This window comes from Salmo trutta, chromosome 3 (genome assembly GCF_901001165.1).
Source record: "Salmo trutta chromosome 3, fSalTru1.1, whole genome shotgun sequence".
Taxonomy (NCBI): Eukaryota; Metazoa; Chordata; class Actinopteri; order Salmoniformes; family Salmonidae; genus Salmo; species Salmo trutta.
Window position 1 is genome coordinate 42,262,510 of NC_042959.1, and position 17,163 is coordinate 42,279,672.

Sequence of the window (17,163 nt, forward strand, 5' to 3'; positions counted from 1 at the left end):
AACAGAGGACAAAAGGATGACGGATGGGTGAAACTCCCTCTCTGGGGAGTACAGTATGAGAGGTGTGTGCTGGGGCTGCCGTACGACGGCCACAAAGATCACATTCAACCCAAACACAATACAGTACAATACTATAGAGCCCCTTCGGCCAGGACAGGACCGGCCCCAGGCCAGCACAGCACCACAACGCCTGCCTGCTACACAGAGCTGGGGGTTAGGGTTAGCACCAACAACTAAAAATAGAGAGTGGGACAACAAAAGGGATGAGGAAAAAGTGGATTAAAAGAGGAGAGTAAGAGAGAGGGACAGAGATGGGTGAAGAGAAGGTGGATAAAGGAAAAGTAGCAAGGGGACAAAGGATAGCAAATGATATAGAGAGAGAGGGAAAAGTTGTTTTTGACCAAGGTTTAGAGACTATAGAAACCCCCGTAGTGACCCCCACTGTGTCTTCCACTGTATCTCATGCCTGCCACCGAGTAAGGTGAATGGTAACTGTCCGACTGGGTAATAATTATCAGACAGCACTCCCTCCCTTGTCTGTATGTGTGCCGGTTGAGCTCGCTGTGTGCGACTGTTTATTTTCGAGTATGACTCACACTTCCTGTGTGAGTCATACTTGCCCTACCAGTGAGGCCTCAATGGAACAGCAGGGCCTCCTTTCATTCTCAATTCCACACAGCAATAATATTTTTCAAGATTTTTTTAATGTAAACAATAGAGCACCACGACTGGCGTTTTGTTAGCAGGAAAAGACCGCCGTTAGACACAGTCATTGTACATTCTAGCGTTTCTTGAGTGAAATCTTCTGGGAATTCATCACGCCATCATCACTACTTCCGCTTACTTAGTCAATAATGGTTGGCGATGATGACGGGTTGCTAGGTTTTTCCACAGGATCTGTCTCCCTTCGGTGTCCTGCCTGCTCTCTGGGGGAAATACCTGTTTATAATGGAATCTACAGCCAACTGAGCCACTGTGCCACTTTATTAAAGGTGCACAGGAGAGTAATTGTGATGAAATGTCTCAAAGCAAGAGGATTCAGACCTGGTTTGAATGAGGCACTATATTTTTTTTGCTCGTAAAGTCTGACCACAAACGTTAATATTAGGGATGCACGATATATCGTTAAGCATATCAGAATCGGACGATATTAGCTAAAAATGCCAACACCGGCATTGGCCCGATGTCTAGTTTAACGCCGATGTGCAAAACCGATGTCAAAGCTGACATGCATACCTCTATAACGTAGGTAGACGACGTAATGACACCACGAAAAATACAGCGCTACACATGCAACACAGCAATTCCTAACCTAGCACACAATGTCTGCTGCGTGGATCTATTTTGAAGTTTCAAAGGAAGATAGCAAAAAGGCCATATGCAACATTTGTGCTGTTATTGTTTCCCGAGGAGGGGAGAAGGTGAAATCGTTTAATACCACAAACCTAATTACTCATTTGAAAGTGCATCACCCCCAAACGTTCAGCGACTACTTAGAACAAAAGCAGAAAAAAACTCAGCGCACTTCCAACAACTAAACAAGTTCACGTCGAGCAGTCATTTGAAAGAATAAGAACATTTCAGCGAGACAACTCAAAGGCGGAATCCATTAACGCCAAGATAATGGAATTCATTGCCCTTAAAAATCAACCGTTCTCTGTGGATGATGTTGGCTTTCGCCGACTGGTCGAGCACCTCAAGCCCCGGTACACACTACCAAGTAAGCGCTATTTTTCAGATGTTGCCCTACCGGAGTTACACAGTATTGTTGAAACGCACATCCGTGAGCTACTTGCTATGGGCGTCACTGCTATTAGCTTCACGACTGACATTTGGACCAGCGATGTCAGCCCCATGAGCATGCTGAGTCTGACCGCACAGTAGGTCGACAAGGATTTCATACGGAGGAAAGCCATTGTCAAGTTGTGTATGGTTCACACTGCAGCTCTTTGCCCAAACTTGAAAAAGGCCTTTAAGGACTGAAGGACGCAAGGGACAACTCAATTTTCTTCTAACTTCTTTTATTTCTTTAGTCAGTTAGTTAGTTAATTAGTTCTTTAGTTAGCTTAATAATTAGTTAATTAGTTAGTTAGGTTGATAACCTTTAAAGGCAAAACACAAAAAGAAATATACATTACTTCAAGTAAGGTCATTTCAAAATAAATATATAATCTTAATGTAGTCATTATCTCAATTATACTATATACTAAATTAGACAATTGGTCTCAATTCTCAACACAAATAAACATCTAACTTGCAACAATTTTACACAACAATGTCCATGTGCCTACCGGTTGAGTCTCCAGAATCCTAAATGAGCTGAATGTGTATGAATGAGAGTCTTCTCTTCCATGAAGGACTTCCAGTGAAATGCTTTTCCACCAAACATTTCACCACCTGCTATCACAAAGGTGCACCAGTATATATGTTCCCCAGGGAAACACAAGCTAATGATGGGTTCCACAATGCATACACCCTTTCGCCCCCTGCTGGTGTTTTATCTTTGAAATCAGTTGAAAATCTGAACGCCTTGAATATCAATACCTGTCTTTTGACGCAACAGCCATATTGCATGCTCAAGAATGTGCGGGTTCTCATACCGCTGCTGCCATGTCAATGGCATTTGAGAACATGTTTGAAACTTGGAAACATGAACACCTAGCTCCATTCGAACAACTGACTCTTGCTCTGAGCTCAACGTCTGCAGCAGACGTGATACCATCTGACATGGCATTGAAACGCCTACTCAACAAAACTGCCGACACAGACCATAGGGTTAAAACAAAAGTACTCTACTAGAGGCTGTGAACAAGCGATTCGGTGGGCTTTCTCTCTGAGCCTCTTTACTGTGTCACCATGAAGCTCAATGCTAGGTACAAGGACCGCTACTTCGATGCAGACAAGAAACCGGGTTTATGTGAAATGTTAGACATAGCTAGACAAGTTGGAAACGGACACCGTGACAGTGCGTACTGAGAAAGAGAGGCCACGGACAGGCAGAGTTGAAAATTCACTGCTTGACATGTATGATGAAATCCTGGTTGAATGAAACGACTAAACAAATGAACAACGAAACAGCACAGAAAGTAAGGGAAATAAATAGGTTTTGATTATGTTTTACTGGTAACAGGGACATACGTGAATGCAAATATAATAACTTTTTGTTGTGTTTGAACTATTTAACTACTAGAATGCTTTAAAAGGCTGCTAACATTTTAAATATCGGTATCGGGTTTTTTGCCAAGGAAAATATTGTATATCGGTATCGGACAAAAATGTCATATCGGTGCATCCCTAGTTAATATGCTTCGATGTTACAATGATGATGATGATAATGTTTGTAATGATGATGGTTATTCTAAGGTGGCAACTTTGTTGGTCCCTCCTAGCTCTCTATTAACTCTTTTTTTTCATTCCTCTACTTTCCATTACAGGGCTAACACTTGTTAACGCTTTCTCTCCATCACTCATTTTTCGCCTCACCCCCTCCCTCTCTAAGAAACACACCCTCTCAAGCACTCATCCGTTCGCTCTCTCCCCGCATGTCTCTGTGACTCGAAGCTCCTCTGAGGGGTGAAACCAGGCTACTCTCCCAGGTAAACTGCTCTCCATCCATCCTCCCTGGCTCATTTTCTCTCTTTCTCTCCTTTCTCAATCTCTCTGTCCTCGTTCACTATCTCACTCTTTCTCACTCTCCACTCTCCGCTCTCACAACTCTCTCTCTCATACACCCTGAGGCTAAATGGCCACTGTAATGGGATTAGTCTGTTAGATTTGGATTGAAAGTCCTCATAACTGTCTTGTGTGATCTGCTGCTGTACCGTAGGTAGTGTTTTTATCTGTGTGTGCTTTCTCTGAATGGGTTGCCGTTCCTGATTTTGTCTTCTTTACTCCAGTTTGTTTGAGTGTGTTATGTACTAGATGTGAGTGTAGCAGCTACCTGGATTCTAGGAGTTCTAGTTCTTTCATGGTTGAGTGCAGCCAAATGGGAGTGTTTAACCTGTCTGGGCAGAATTGCGTCGCGCGAAATACAAAACCTCATAAATGCTATAACTTCAATTTCTCAAACATATGACTATTTTACACCATTTTATAGATACACCTCTCCTGAATCGAACCACGTTGTCCGATTTCAAAAAGGCTTTACAGCAAAAGCAAAACATTAGATTATGTCAGGAGAGTACCCTGCCAAAAAAAATCACACTGCCATTTTCAAAGCAACTAGATGCATCACAAATACCCAAAACACAGCTAAATGCAGCACTAACCTTTGACAATCTTCATCAGATGACACTCCTAGGACATCGTTACACAATACATGCATTTTTTGTTCCATAAAGTTCATATTTGTATATAAAAACAGCATTTTACATCGGCGCGTGACGTTCAGAAAATATTTTCCCTCAAATGCTTCCGGTGAATCAGCGCTACAATTTACAAAATTACTATTCGAAAACATTGTTAAAATTTAATATTGTCATTCAAAGAATTATAGATTAACATCTCGTGAATGCAACCGCATTGCCAGATTTAAAAATAACTTTACTGGGAAATCACACTTTGCAATAAACGACGTGGTATGCTCAGAAAAATAGGCTAGGCGATACATGTTAGCGCCATCTTGGAACCATCTAATATCAAAAATACTATCGGAAATATTCCCTTACCTTTGATTATCTTCATCAGAAGGCACTTCCAGGAATCCCAGGTCCACAACAAATGTAGTTTTGTTCAAAAAAGTTAATAATTTATGTCCCAATAGTTCCTTCTTGTTAGCGCGTTCCGAAGGCTACTCATAATGTACTGTAGCGCGCGGGACTTGTCATCACGAATGTGCAAAAAATATATATTTACGTTCGTTCAAACATGTCAAACGTTGTATAACATAAATCTTTAGGGCCTTTTTCAACCAGAGCTTCAATAATATTCAAGGCGGACGATTGCATTGTCTTACTAAACGTTTCGAAAGGGGAGGGTAGCCATGGGCGCCCGCGTCATAGTAGTAAATGGCCCTCCTTCTGTGACCAACTTCCCAAGCCTCTCTTTGGGTCAGTTTCTACCATGGAAGACTCAAACCACTTTGTAAAGAATGTCGACATTTAGTGGAAGCCTTAGGAAGTGCTAAATGATTAATACGTCCCTGTGTGTTTCAATGGCAAAAGTTTGAAGTGATTCCACACATCAGATTTCCATTTCCTGTTAGGATTTGTCTCAGGGTTCTGACTGCCATATGAGTTCTGTTATAGTCAGACACCATTCAAACAGTTTTAGAAACTTTAGAGTGTTTTCTATCCAAATCTACTAATTATATGCATATTCTAGTTACTGGGCAGGAGTAGTAACCAGATTAAATCGGGTACGTTTTTTATCTGGCCGTGCAAATACTGCCCCCTATCCCCAACAGGTTAAAGAGCATCGCTGAAAAGCAAAGTCCTCAATACTCTCCTTTAGAGATCGACCGATTAATCAGAATGGCCGATTTAATTAGGGCCGATTTCAAGTTTTCATAACAATCTGTAATCGGTATTTTTGTCCACCAATTTGCCAATTTTAAAAAATATATATATATTTTACACCTTTATTTAACTAGGCAAGTCAGATTAAGAACACATTCTTATTTACAATGACGGCCTAGAAACGGGGGTTAACTGCCTTGTTCAGGGGGGGATTCGTTTTTGCAACCTTCGGTTACCAGTCGATCGCTCTAACCACCTGCCTTACATTACACTCCACAAGGATTAACAGGCTGACTACCTGTTACGCGAGGGCAGCAAGAAGCAAAGGTAAGTTGCTAGCTAGCATTAGACTTCTAAAAAACTATCAATCTTAACATAATCACTAGTTAACTACACATGGTTGATGATATTACTAGTTTATCTAACGTGTCCTGCGTTGCATATAATCGATGCGGTGCCTGTTAATTTTCATTGAATCACAGCCTACTTTGAGAAACGGGTGTTGATTTAACAAGCGCATTTGCGAAAAAAGTACTGTCGTTGCACCAATGTACCTAACCATAAACATCAATGCCTAACAGGAATATTTAGACTTAGCCACCCGTTAGATAAAATACGGATTGGTTCCGTATGTCACTGAAAGAAAAAAACTTTTGTTTTTGAGATGATAGTTTCCGGATTCGACCATATTAATGACCTAAGGCTCGTATTTCTGTGTGTTTATTATAATTAAGTCTATGATTTGATAGAGCAGTCTGACTGAGCGGTGGTAGACAGCAGCAGGCTCGTAAGCATTCATTCAAACAGCCCTTCGCTGTGCTTCAAGCATTGCGCTGTTTGACTTCAACCTGGGTGGGTATAATTTGTGGAACGTTCCAACAGGAATCTATTCCAAAAACTTCGTAAATAGCAAGGTTTCCAAAAAACAACGCATACAAAGTTGTATAGCGGCAGAATAAGATACCGGGTAGGGGGTGGTCTATTTCATTGCGTTTTTCACTCATCACGTTTATTCCGAAAAATGTCTGTCCTCACATGTCTGTTTGCCTATGGACAAACATTAAGAATAAGCTACGTGGTGAGTTGATGCCTATCCGGCAGCTAGTTAGCTAGGTTTGTATGCATTGTTGGTTGGCAACCTTTTACTTTACGTTTTTTGGAACAGATTCCTGTTGGAACGTTCCACAAATTATACCCACCCCTTCAAGCCTATCAACTCCCAAGATTAGGCTGGTGTAACCGATGTGAAATGGCTAGCTAGTTAGCCGGGTGCACGCTAATAGCATTTCAAACGTCACTCGCTCTGAGACTTGGAGTAGTTGTTTCCCTTCCTCTGCATGGGTAACGCTGCTTCGAGGGTGGCTGTTGTCGATGTGTTCCTGGTTTGAGCCCAGGTAGGAGCGAGGAGAGGGACGGAAGCTATACTGTTACACCGGCAATACTAAAGTGCTTATAAGGACATCCAATAGTCAAAGGTATATGAAATACAAATCGTATAGAGAGAAGTAGTCCTATAATTCCTATAATAACTACAACCTAAAACTTCTTACCTGGGAATATTGAAGACTCATGTTAAAAGGAACCACTAGCTTTCATATGTTCCCATGTTCTGAGCAAGGCACTTAAACATTAGCTTTCTTACATGGCACATATTGTACTTTTACTTTCTTCTCCAACACTTTGTTTTGCATTATTTAAACCAAATTGAACATGTTTCATTATTTATTTGAGGCTAAATTGATTTTATTGATGTATTATATTAAGTTAAAATAAGTGTTCATTCAGTATTGTTGTAATTGTCATTATTACAAAAAAATTATAATAATCGGCCGATTAATCAGTATCGGCATTTTTGGCCGCTCCAATAATCGGTATTGGTATCGGCGTTGAAAAATCATAATCGGTCAACCTCTACTCTTCATTTGTTTTTGGGGGGTTAATGGTGGCTAGAGAGAGGATGACTAATCAGTGTATGCGAGTGTGTGGTCTACATAGGCATGATTCACAGTTATACAGGCATATTCCCTCTACTTCCTGGTGTGGGTCTGCTCTTTGCCTTTCTTGATACGTTCAAAAGGCAGTAAAATAAATATTGACAGCTTCTACGGGCTAATCAGCCTGGTCTCACTGGATTGGGTTGAATCCCTAGACTTTGTGAAAATATGAGAACAGCACTTCGGTTAGAGCTCTTCTTGTAGTTTATAATGTTACCTGAATACATGATCAATGACCTTCATCCTAGCCCCTTGTTCTTTTCTGTCAAATCCCCTGGGTTCTTCTTGTGGTTCAGATTACTGTTGTGAATGTTTAAACATTTAAGCGAAGTTGGGATTTTTAACATTAAGAGAAACTATCACAACTCCTCTCTCTCCCTCGCACTGGCTCGCCTGCTCTTTCTCTTCGCTTATGTTGAGTGTGTGTTTGTGTGTGTGTCCAGTCTTCGGTCTGTTGCGTGTTGAATATCCTAGCCTATTCATTGATGATAGGCCCGCTTTACTGGAGTTGCAAGACATTGCAAGACACAAAATTGCAAGGTACAGCATTCCATTGTGATATTAAGTTTTTGATTGCCAATTAGAGTCAGGCCTAGTGCACAGTTCTATCTGTCTGCCTGGTGGCCGACCTGCCTATACTGTGCCCCTCCCCTCTCGCTATTAAAGATGTGAGTGTTTGTGTTCTTCAAAGTATGGCAATTAATCGGTCTCCTCAATTCCAAAATTACTGAATCTTAGGAATTGATTCCTAGCGGAATCTAATCTTGACCCTCAGAAATGGGAGTCGACATGCAAGGAGTCGAGGAATAAACAATTTGAGTCTACTCTCCACAACTACGTCATCAGCAGCAAAGTCCTATATAGCAATACTTTGAAGTTAAATGAGAACAAAATGCAAACTTTACGAGGTGGAATTGAGGTACAGTAATGGTAGTACAGGTGCGATGCATCTGTACTACCATTACCATCTGAGAGACAAACTGTTGCTCGTAGCAGCGCAGCTGCATTGTGAATTCACGTGGTTATTCTAGTTTAAACATTACTATTTTTTTTCCCATTTGTCACATCCCTAGTTTAGATGTACATTTCGCTATGCCTTTGTGCTGCTTGTTTGATTTGGAGGGAATTGACCTTCAGTCCAATCGGCTAGTGTTTAATTAAAGTGAGCATGGTGATCGTTGTGAACCGCCTGTCTTATCAAAGCCGTCTGAAATCCTGCTCACGGCCTCAGAGGCACAGCAGAGCAGACCTCAAAGAGACGGCTTGTATACAGTTTAAGAGAATTCCCTCTGAGTGTGTACATCTCCTACTAGACACAGTGGGAGTAACCCTAGGTGGGTCTGGGGAACGTTGGTCTTACATGCCATCTGGTTTTGAGAGCTTCTGTCTTCTGGGTTTCTTTAATTGTAAGTTCTAGTAAAAATAGCTTTATTGTTTTTTCCCCCCTTGGTTACAATAACACCCTCAGGTTCAGGTTTGGGCGTTAGTTTGATCTGGTAAAAGTGCTTAAACTCTCTCTGAGAGAGAATACCAAGAACTGGGTGAATCCCTCTACAGGACATATGTATGACTATGGTTTGAGCTAATGTCACTTCCACAGACCTAAGTAATGAATGTAAACAAGTTCCCCTGAGACACTGATCTTACAGCAATGTAGCATTGTTACGGCCTGATGGTTATGGTGACAATTTGGTGAAGGTGAGCTGGGCCTAGATCTGTAGGCTGCTTTCTACCTTCAGCGACCCTCAAGCCCAGGGGTTAGGGGCTGTTCTGCATGAGTGCAGAGGTCAGGCTGTTCCACCCCTTCCTCCTGCCAGCTTGCGTCCGTACCCAGAGAGGATGCTGGGTGATAAATGTAGCCCTCCAGCTCTCTTTCCATCTGCCGTAACTCCGAGTAGACCCGTTTCCATGGGAACCAGTGAACCAGCAGCACCAGGCTACAGCGAGGAAAGGAGAGGCGGGAAAGAGCGTTTATCGGTTCTCCAGGCACAAGCTAAATTAATTTTTAGCCCATATTTTTTCCATCATTACCAGCCGTGGAAAGACCTGCCAAAATAAGCACAAACTCATAACCCGGACTGCTCTTTGTTCTTGGTGTCTGTGCATATTAATATGGAGATAGTTCTGATATTGTACCAGTGCAGCTTTTTTTACCTATTGAGTGATTGAATGGTGCTTGTAATGATGCCTCAACTTATGTGACCAACTTATCAAAGTTACAGTAGATCACGATTTGTTGCTGTGTCTCAGTCTTCAGATGTTAAGGTTAACATAGCAGGACTTCCAGCAGACCTGGTTGCCGAAAGAACACTCTAACAACGTTATCGCAATGTTGCTAGCTGTCATTGGCATGGTCAGGTTTCCTCTGTCTTTTACAAACATCCCACCAATGTCAGATTAATCTTGCTCCCTAAAGAAGGGTTAGAACATTAGATTGGAGCCTAAGTGAACATTTTGCTGAACTACTCAGTGCTGTTCCTCATGTCGTCCACACATTACAACCACTTACGATCAATGTGTTAATACCATTTTAACAAAATTTCCTAGCAGTTTTATCAACAGACCTCGCAAGAAGAGTTTAGCCTTTAGTTGGAAATGCATAGTTCTTTTCACTTGGAAATGTCTAGTAAAATAAATCTAGTCAGGTGTCAGTCTATTTTATCTGTTTGAATCTCCCCCTCAAGACATGAAGCAAGGTGCTTCAAGGTGCCATATTGATAAGGCTGATGCCCTACAAAGCTTATCTTTTGTGTTGATGAAATTCAGGGGTAACCCCTCAAGTCTTTGTGAGGACATTTTAAGGCATGACACATATCCAGAGTGAAGGGAAATTTAACTTGTCCTGCATTTTTAAATATGTCTCTGCAGACTCACTGCAAGTGAGAAACCCCACCTCTTTAAGGAATACTTGGGATAGGATTAAGTAATCCTTCTAACCCTCCCTCCCTCCCCCCCCACCCTCCCCCCAAAAAGATATAGATGTACTATTGTAAAGTGGTTGTTCCACTGGATATCATAAGGTGAATGCACCAATTTGTAAGTCGCTCTGGATAAGAGAGTCTGCTAAATGACGTAAAATGTAAAAAGTGTTCCATGGAACAAGAAGAGAGGGAGCCTCAAAGACATGGAGGAGAGAAAGGCTGCTTCTTCCTGGGTCTTATTTCCCCTGGGTACAGCCACCACTGTTTTGTGCATCTGCTGACAATGCACCGCACTCACACTCCCCCTCCTCCACCCACACCCCCCTCCTCACTTATTGGTCTGAGCTAGGCAATCCCTTTCACACCATGATATGCACGCCTCACACGCATGCACACACAGACATAAAAAGACACTCTGACCACACCCCAAGTCTACTTGGTACTGTTTCCAACTGATTATAGCAAAGGAATGTACTGTACAGGCAAAGGTTAAAGATAGACAGCAGAGAGGTATGTCCCATTACAGGCTCCCATACTGAAGGACTTGATTCTGCAGAGTAAAGGATTCGCTGTTTAATTTCCTGATACTGATATTGGCTCTGGAGTTTTGCTTGTGACAACTCTCAAAGGAATGTGTCACTGTAAGAAAATGGAACACCGCTGCATCGTCGGCCTCACTAACATTACATTCACACCGTATAGACTATAAATAGATCTTTGTGAATGAGTGAATCAGCAACCTTTCCCCGTCTGCATTCATCCACAGTAGAATTCTAATTACCATCCTGAGATTCCAGCATTGAAGTGTTTGGACTGTCAGCCTTCAACTGCTGTGCATTTTCAATCTCACTTCCTTCATATGGTTCCTTCTACCTTATTGTAAAGCATTAAGGTAAGGGGGTCAGTGGGAAGGGAAAGCCTTTGTGAAACAACAGGAGGAAACATTGAGAGGAACCAGAGCCACTGGGGAATGACAGGATCTCTTTAGGGTCTTGTTTGCTTACCTGATCTGACTGTCAGAATGGATTTGAGACCAACAGGCTACAGAGGAGGGTGTTCTGGGCAGTGTAACGTGTGAGAGAGTTGGTGCGTGTGTTTAAGAAAATAACATGACAGTCTCTGCCATATTTCCCCTACCCAATACAACGATTATGAATTAGCCTATTATTTCTAAACAGTGTAGTTCCTTATCCAATCTCAAATAATTGTGAAAGGAATACAATAATGACAATGTAGCCAAATGAAATAAACGTTATTAATACATGTAATTAATATGATGACAGTCTGTATAGGATTAGGTGTTTGATTCATGTCTCGTGTAACAGCAAGAACCAACTCGGGAGTTCCAAGCTCTAACCAACCATATATTTCAGCCAGTTGAGATGAGTTTCCAGGTGATCCATTGTCTCTCCAATGGTGTACCTCCCTTCTGACTGGTAGCCATTGGCAGTATGGTTGTTGAGCTTATGCACCATCAGAATGCCTCATCACCGGACTCATCTTTTGAGTCAAAGTAAAAGTCACCAGACTCAGTCGGACTGTGATGGCGCCGAAGAACATGGCTGACGTTTTACATTCTCCCAACCGATTTGTGCTATTTTGTATATATATTTTTTTGCGTTTTGTGTAACTTATTTTTTTAATTGTGTGCATAATGTTGCTGCTACCGTCTCTTATGACCGAAAATAACTTCTGGACATCAGAAAAGCGATTACTGACCACGGACTGGAAGAAACTTTTTCCTTTAACAAATCCAACGAGAAGGATATCTTGCTTTCACTGGAACAGGCCCAGATCCACGCCTTTTGTGTGAAGAAAAGACGCCGGAAAAGGCGCCGCAGATCGGGCATCCTTCTGAGAATCCGGAGGCGAGCGAGTGAACTCCCACTGCCTTCCATTATCTGGCTAACATGCAATCATTGGAAAATACAATTGATGACCTATGATTAAGATGTTCCTACCAACGGGACATTAAAAGCTGTAACATCTTATGTTTCACCGAGATGTGGCTGAACAAAGATACAGACAATATAGAGCTAGTGGAATTTTCCATGCACCTGCAGAACAGAGACGCTATCTCTGATAAGACGAGGGGTGGGGGTGTGTCTTTTTGTCAATAAGCGCTGGTGCGCGATGTCTAATATTAAAGAAGTCTCGAGGTATTGCTCGCCAGAGGTAGAGTACCTTAGGGTGGTCTACAGCTATCATATCTACCAAGAGAGTTCTCATCTGTATTATTTGTAGCCATCTATTTACCACCACAAAACCAAGCTGACACTAAGACCGCTCTCAACCAACTCTATAAGGCCATAAGCAAAGAAGAAAATGCTCATCCTGAAGCAGCTCTCCTAGTGGCACGGGACTTTAATAGAGGGAAACTTAAATCAGTTTGACCAAATTTTTACCAGCGTGTCACGTGCAAACAGGGGGAAAAAATCCTAGACCACCTTTACTCCACACACAGAGATGCATACAAAGCTCTCCCCCGCCCTCCAAGGCCCTGCCTTGCCCGTGGCCAATTCCACAGGAGCCGGGGCACTGCTCAAAAGGTCTTTGTCAAGCTGGAGGTTTTAGTAGGAACCACACAACCGAGCCAACAACACAGTTTGAGAAACACGTGTCTCTGGCGCCGGGTGCGTAGCGGGGTGGCCCCCTACCACAGGCATCGCTTCCTGGGCGTACCACTGCCCGCATTGGAACACCAATGTAGGGCCACTGGGTCAGACGGGTCGGCTGGGTCTCGCTCAGACGGGGCTCGGCTGGAGCGTATCGGAGAAACGGGGTAAACCATCTCCGAAAGGGGCTCCACCGATAGAGGCGAATCCACATGGGAACCATCCGGCCGACGGGGGCCCTCCCAGGTGGATAACGGATGCCAATCGGTCAGAAGGAATGAAACTGTCTGGACAATAGAGAGGAACCATGCATGAACCATGCATGTGAGGTGAACACTGGGATAGAGCACCTGCTCAATATCCGCCCGCAACCAAGCTGGGAACTGGGCTCGAGCCAGGCCCTCTCTGGGGCTAAACAACCACCAATCGGTCGCCGAAGGGATGATCACCTTCAGATGATCACCTTCAGTGTTAGAACCATGGTCCTGAAGGACCCAGAACCCTCGAAACAGCCTATTTCTACATAACCACACGGGTCTAGAAGTTTGCCACCGTCCCCGGATCTCTAGGACATGGTTCTGTTTGTCGAAACCCAGGTTTCTGAAATCGCGCCGGTTCCTGTCTAGTCAACCTGGAGCTGAGTGAGGCTAGTACCGGACAGGCCGCATTATCGACATAAGCCCTGTCACCCACAGGGCTTCAGTGTCGCTCCACTGTCAGGGGTCAAATCCCCCATCTTTAACCGTTAATAACTCAAAGTACAAGTCAAACCAAACCGTTTTTTCAATAACATTTTATAATATAAAATCGTGTTTGAAGTTGGTGAAATGTTTTTATAGGGGCGGGGAGAGAGGCTTCCTGTGGGTCCAGTTCCGGTTTGACCACGGAACTGTAGCCCATCACCAAAGAGGGTACCAGTCAAAATTCTGGACCTCTAGCACCTCCAAAGTATTTTTTTATCATTTATTTGAAAATTCCGAAAAATGTTCCACTTTTTTTGTCCAGCCGTGGGAACACAGTGTAAATTAATGACAGAGCTCTGCTGAAAAATGACTATATTTAGCTGTGCACCTGGTGATTGAACAGGTTACCAGGTGTTGATGGGGGAAATGGCTCCAGGGGCCAGCCCTTGTCCAGTAGGCCCCCCCCAAAAAAGGGGGACAGAGCAGCCAACCTCCAGAGGCTGGCTGCTCTTCCCCACTCAAGGACAGTGGAACTACGGGCCTCTAGGCCTGCACTCCCTGCCCGGGTCAACACCCCTCTCTCTGGGCCTGAGAGTATAGCTTACTCCCTGGAACTAAGGCCCTCCAGGCCTCTAGGCCTGCACCATGCCCGGGTCAACACCTCTCTCTCACACCCCCTCCGTAGCCTCGCCCAACAGGCGAACCGGGTTACCCACACTTAACCTGTTAGGGATAGGGGGCAGTATTTACACGGCCGGATAAAAAACGTACCCGATTTAATCTGGTTATTACTACTGCCCAGAAACTAGAATATGCATATAATTATTGGCTTTGGATAGAAAACACCCTGAAGTTTCTAAAACTGTTTGAATGGTGTCTGTGAGTATAACAGAACTCATATGGCAGGCAAAAACCTGAGAAGATTCTGTACAGGAAGTGGCCTGTCTGACCATTCCTTGAGCTTCTTGGCTCTGTTTAAAGAAAATGTAGGATCTTTGTGACACTTCCTACGGCTCCCATAGGCTCTCAGAACCCGGGAAAAAGCTGAATGATGTAATTCCAGGCGCTGGCTGAAAAACTTTGGCGCGTTTGGATGGTGGTCGATCAGAGGGCCATCAGACTGAGGCTCGTGCACGAGGGGATTCCATGTTCTTACTTTCTCTCTCTTTGTACTAAAAAACGATTTCCCGGTCGGAATATTATCGCTTTTTTACGAGAAAAATGGCATAAAAATTGATTTTAAACAGAGGTTGACATGCTTCGAAGTACGGTAATGGAATATTTAGAAATGTTTTGTCACGAAATGCGTCGTGCTCGTCACCCTTCTTTACCATTCGGATAGTGTCTTGAACGCACGAACAAAACAGAGGATATTTGAACATAACTATGGATTATTTTGAACCAAACCAACATTTGTTATTGAAGTAGAAGTCCTGGGAGTGCATTCTGACGAAGACAGCAAAGGTAATAACATTTTTCTTATAGTAAATCTGATTTTGGTGAGGGCTAAACTTGGTCGGTGTCTAAATAGCTAGCCCTGTGATGCCGGGCTATCTACTGAGAATATTGCAAAATGTGCTTTCACCGAAAAGCTATTTTAAAATCGGACATAGCGAGTGCATAGAGGAGTTCTGTATCTATAATTCTTAAAATAATTTATGTTTTTTGTGAACGTTTATCGTGAGTAATTTAGTAAATTCACCGGAAGTTTGCGGAGGGTATGCTAGTTCTGAACGACACATGCTAATGAAAATATGAACTTGATTGAACAAAACATGCATGTATTGTATAACATAATGTCCTAGGGTTGTCATCTGATGAAGATCATCAAAGGTTAGTGCTGCATTTAGCTGTGGTTTTGTTTTTTGTGACATTATATGCTAGCTTGAAAAATGGGTGTCTGATTATTTCTGGCTGGGTACTCTGCTGACATAATCTAATGTTTTGCTTTCGTTGTAAAGCCTTTTTGAAATCGAACAGTGTGGTTAGATTAACGAGAGTCTTGTCTTTAAAATGGTGTAAAATAGTCATATGTTTGAGAAATTGAAGTAATAGCATTTCTAAGGTATTTGAATAACGCGCCACGGGATTCAACTGCCTGTTGAGTAGGTGGGACGATTTTGTCCCGCCGACCCTAGAGAGGTTAAAACCCCCAAAATCTGAAGGATTGTCATGCCCCGCTTTCACGGTCTGTATTAATGCTGAAAATCAAGATCAAGCGAGCTTTTGCCCTTCTGCTCCACAGGTTTCTGTCCTCCCTGAGCTCACCTTAGGACACCTGCGTTACCGTTTGACAGGTGTACCGCCGCAGTCAACCTCCCCACATGTCACTGTCCCCGAAGCGGGGCTCACCTCCACGCCTCACCGGGTAAGTGAAAAAATAATAAGAGTAATGGTATTTCACCGGCGGCCGAGGCCTCCCACTTATTCTACACCTCTCATGTCTCTTCACAGTGCCAGACTAGAGTCAAGCTCAACAGGGTCTTTCCCCGCTGATTCCGCCAAGCCCGTTCCCTTTGGCATTTGGCATTTTGGCATTTGCTGTATGATCGATGAGAAACTCCATATTGCAAATTTACGGTCCCTTACTAGACGTCCGCGAATGTTTGTAAAATTCTAAAACGTTACAGATCCAGTTGTAGCTTGTTCAGACGAATTCGTTAAGGCGGGTTTCGGAGCTCTGCGAGTTTTCTGTGATTTCCTGAAATAACACACACTCATTCAACCCTCTGTAAATAAGTCAGTTCTTAACGTAAAGACTTAACTCAATATTCTATAAGAGCCTACCCCAATCAGGATATGTGTTCACTTTCAGCTTCCTGTGTCAACCGGAAGTGCCTTAAAATGGTGTCATAGGGGCTGTTTCGAAGTGTTAAAAAGGTCAGATCTTTCCAAAACTTCATATGTTTGATTAGGCAACCCTCATGAACTGTAAATCAGTAATTTCTCCCAACAGATGTCAAAGAAAAAAACTCTCTCACACACACACACACACACATAAAGGGTGGAGTGACACAGTGCGGGGCTTAAAGACACACACCTGCAATGGCATTACCATAATCTCTAGGCTGTGCTGAGTTCAACGAGATGCCCCGATTGACCGTAGCTCGCTCGGTCTGAGCGCAGCGACCGTGAGAAAAATTAGGCCCATAATGACGCCTGGCCCTAAATTTTAAGTGCTTCTGGGTGACAGCGAGAGAACCGTTAGGGTTAGAAGCACAATTCGACCTCAGGAACATTCCTGAGGTTCTCCCGATCTGTGCAAGCCTGACCTTGACCATGTGGCATTAACCCTTAACAGTGAAAAGGTGTTTACATCAAACAGTTTGCAATGACTTCTCTCCCCATAGGAATACATTGCCTGCTCCCATAAATTCAACCTGAAGCCTATGCGGGTTATGAATGCCTTATGAACCTGTCTTCGATGACTATCCATCAGGCCACTATGAGGTCTACCTGCGTTGACTCTAAGCTTCCTGGGGAAACCGGAAGTG

At 43.2% G+C, this 17,163-nt stretch overlaps 1 protein-coding gene across 6 annotated transcripts in view; it reads left to right on the forward strand.

The window, feature by feature from the left end:
- The window catches only part of LOC115175344 (transcription factor HIVEP3), a 92,373-nt gene that overhangs the window by 42,522 nt on the left and 32,688 nt on the right, over positions 1-17,163 (forward strand). For 3 of the 6 annotated variants that reach the window (XM_029734559.1, XM_029734591.1, XM_029734598.1), the window contains exon 2: positions 15,915-16,037. The exons of 1 other annotated variant lie outside the window; for it this stretch is intronic. The gene's annotated coding sequence lies outside the window, so the exon portion shown is untranslated. Of the gene's footprint in view, positions 1-3,324; positions 3,597-15,914; positions 16,038-17,163 lie in introns of those variants that run through there. 2 more of the 6 variants (XM_029734574.1, XM_029734565.1) reach the window with 2 other exon arrangements.